Here is a 3,882-nt window from a genome sequence, read left to right on the forward strand (position 1 = left end):
GAGGACATGAAACACAAGGAGCAAAGAACATGTATCTTAACATACAAGTAATAAGTAAGTTACACATATTACCAACACAACTAGGCGCAAGTAATGATGGCATAGCAAGCAAACATTTTCCTAATCTAGTTGGTAAGTATACTAATGCTGTGATGAAATGATGCATGCTCCTTACAATCCAACACCTCCTTACAAGTGACTTCAATGCATATTTCGCAAATGCCAACACTCCGTCACAAGCGACTCCAACACTAAACCGCAACCTATCCTAATGTTACATGACTAACCAAGTGATTATTAGCCCTAGTTCATACAACAGGTTGACGAAGCTAGGATACCTCCCTTATATCACAAGTTATTATCTAGATCACGTGGCTCATTGCGGGACGTGGCGGCTCCTTATCAATATCCCTTGATCCAAATTAATGCATCAACATGGTACGGGTTGTTACCTAACACCGATTATTAACAATCAATCCAAAGGTGCGGGCTTATCACTCAAAATTAAATCAATGCGAAGAAAATGGCTCGTCACCCAATTCCATTCATGCCCAGTCATTTGAACGATACTCTAGCACGAAACTATCAGCCATGTAATTTGACAGGAGTCGTTCAAACAACATTTAATCACCTCTATCAGTCCTTATGAGTCACTACGGGGAGGCTCATCACCTTAGCATAAGTCGACAGCTCGAACACGATGCCCCATACCACCATGCTCGGCTCATGAGTCTTTGTAGGATCATAACGCACTAATAGTTATGAGTAGACTAAATCAATAGTAATGTTGGTATCCTTGATTGTATTGAATGTTATAAAATCACCGAGCATAAGAATAATCGAGTTTACATTAGACTGATGTGATCAACTACGGAGGACCCCGGGTAAATCAAAATCCCGTATAGCTCCAACTACCATCAATCGTTCATGATCAACTTTGGTCGGTTGTATAATCTTTAAATAGCCTCCCTAAAGTGGGTTATCTACATATTTAAATAATTTGTGGAGCTCGATCCACCACAACAACATAATTTAATTATATTAACATTCTTTAGCATTCGACATTAAAGAATTTTAATATTAACAGTTTCATGTCATTCAGGCTTTTCATCGAGCATGTTATCAACCAAATAGTAAATAATTACATTTAGTTATTCTAAAATGCTAGGTATAAGCTTAAGGGTAGATCTTCACCTTAGAGTCAAAGTCCTCGACGTGGATGCGGCCCTAACATTGGAAATTCGGGAACAACATTCCAAACCTAAATTAAAATACAAGACTATCGTTAATGATGTGGATTTAGTCTTAACTAAACATTAAATAATGAATTATGACTTAACTAACTCGATTGGAATGATCCATCAACTCGGTGCGACGAATCGGGACCCGGAATCGACACAAAATCGAAAACCTAACGGAGTTGAGCCCAATTACGGATCTCGCAAGAGTATGAATTGCTCCAATTGATAATTGAGACTTAAAACCCTAACATACTCAACCCTAACATTAGGTTTTGCGAGAAGTGACGGAAACGAAAGGAGGTTTCTAACCCTAATGGCTCAAAATGTAGGAAATAAAAGAAAGAGATGGAAAGGCAAGTAGGAAACCTCTTACCTAACAAGGGGTGAAGAATCTATCCTAAAATCATTGGATTTTGACCATGGAAAGCATGAAGCTAATTACAAATGCGAGATCTTACAAGATTTAGCGAACATGGCAATCGGACGCCGAGATATAGCACTGGGCCCACCATTTCTCCCTTTTCCCTCTTCCTCTCTTTCTCTCTCTCCTTGGCTTTGCAAAAATTTGTATGGGGAAAGTGAGAGCCCAAATGAGCTCCTTTTATAGAGCCAAAAGTCGTGAAAATGGTCCCCATGGCCCTTTATTTATTATAATAACCTTGGAGGGGGTTGGTTCCAACCAAAGGGACCCATCGGAAGGTGTATGGGTCAATCTAAGCCATGGTATAAGTGTCCCACTAGGCAATCTATGTTTGTACACAACCATCCGATGATTAGACCTGCTGATCAACTAGGAAGGCTATAAGGCCCGCATCCTAATCCGTATCGTTCCATAGACTCCCTCGATCCTTCCTGTCGAATTTCAGCAACCTACGACCTATAATCAACGTTTGCGCGTGACCCTAAGTCATATCCCATAGATCTAAGTCGGCTCAATCCGAGACTTGTATCATTACAACCGCAGTGTCATCGCAGTTCCAACACCGTGTCTTGCATACTGATCTGATACCCTGGCTAAGAGATGTGGGCCCGCGTTCAATTTAAGGAAAACATCCCTCGTTGCAATCCCAAGAGAATCTCTACAACATGTCCCATCAACCAATTAATCAATCACCTCATGTCAACTACAAGAGTAACCCGAAAGTCAACTCTCTCCCTCTCTCTCTCTCTCTTACACACACATAAATGTTAAGTACATGCCCATCACCTATCAACTCACATCCATCACTCACACCAATCACCTCTCTTACAACCACCCCTTCTCTCTCTCTCTTTCTCTTCACATTTTCCAAGCAAGCAAAGGAGTGCACATCCAAGCACTTCCAAGAGAGAAAAGAGTGAGTTGTGTGGCCCACTTCCTCTCTTAAGATCCATCATCCTAGCCCTTCATTTCTCATCTTCCATCAAAGAGGGACACAAGGAGATCGACGTTCTATCGGACCAAGAAGATCGAACGGTGGGTGTTCTTTATGCATAGATTTCATGTTTTGATGATGGGCAAATTGAGGCCTACCGATTGATGGTATGGATCTCACTTTGGACCCTAGGTGTGGCCGATGACTCACCTTGATTCCCATGATCATCCCATGATGGGCCATTCTCCATGGACCTCATCATGATGTTTATTTTCCTTACATGGATAGGGTCATCTAGACCTTGCATTTCGGTGAAGAAAGGATCTCCATAGTTGATTTTGATTGGTGGGCCCATATGTAATGAGACTCACTTGATGTATGTTGTAAATCATGGAAGGGATGGCCCATAGTGCCGGGGTCCATCCATCACTCAATCTCTCTCTTTCTCTCTCTCTCTCTCTCTTTTTCCCTTGATGATGGCCCATGATGTGTGCATTTTATCCAAGTCGTCCACCTTCGTGGGACCCACTTGATGGACGTGTTAGATCTACATCGTCCAAGCCATGTGGGCCCTACCTTGGGGTGATGGGAAGACACAAATATCAGATTTATCCAATCAAGTGGGCCCATGTCCATGTGGGACCTACCTTGATGAACATTCACACCGTCTAGCGTCCCTGAACGCTGGACGTGTTCAGCGAGCATGAACAGACAGTGGATGTACTAAAAATAAAAAAAAATATAACTTGGTTTAAGCTTTTGGGGTGGCCCGCTCATGCAGGCCCCACCTTGATGCATGGGTCTAATCCACGCCGTCCATCCCGTTCCCCAACTCATTTTAGGCATTGAGCCGAAAGATGAAGCTAATTTAAATATCTAGCGGGCAATATCATAGAAAATAGTGGTTTTTTACTGTTAAAATCCACCCAGATGTCTCTATACACCAAAATACCTTGAATATTGGGCTCATTTACCCTGTTATGAGCCGTAGGATCCAATGGTTGGAGCGGATCCTCCTGATGTGGACCCCACCTATGAAAAACCTCCGAAGAATAAAAAAATTTAAAAAAAATATGCAAGGCAGCAGGCGCTGCCACTGACGCCAGAGGACGCGCAGCAGCATCCTGCTGCTACGTTATGGGTGAGAGAGGCAGGGACCGTGGGTCCTAGCCCTAGGCCTCACCATGTGCGTGTTGATCATCAGCACTGTGCATTTGATGGGTCCCCTCTAACCAGCGAGTCACCCAAAAATCAGCCGTATATGTGAGCTCGGGTGGCCCACACGG

Source organism: Magnolia sinica, chromosome 12 (genome assembly GCF_029962835.1).
Source record: "Magnolia sinica isolate HGM2019 chromosome 12, MsV1, whole genome shotgun sequence".
Classification (NCBI taxonomy): Eukaryota; Viridiplantae; Streptophyta; class Magnoliopsida; order Magnoliales; family Magnoliaceae; genus Magnolia; species Magnolia sinica.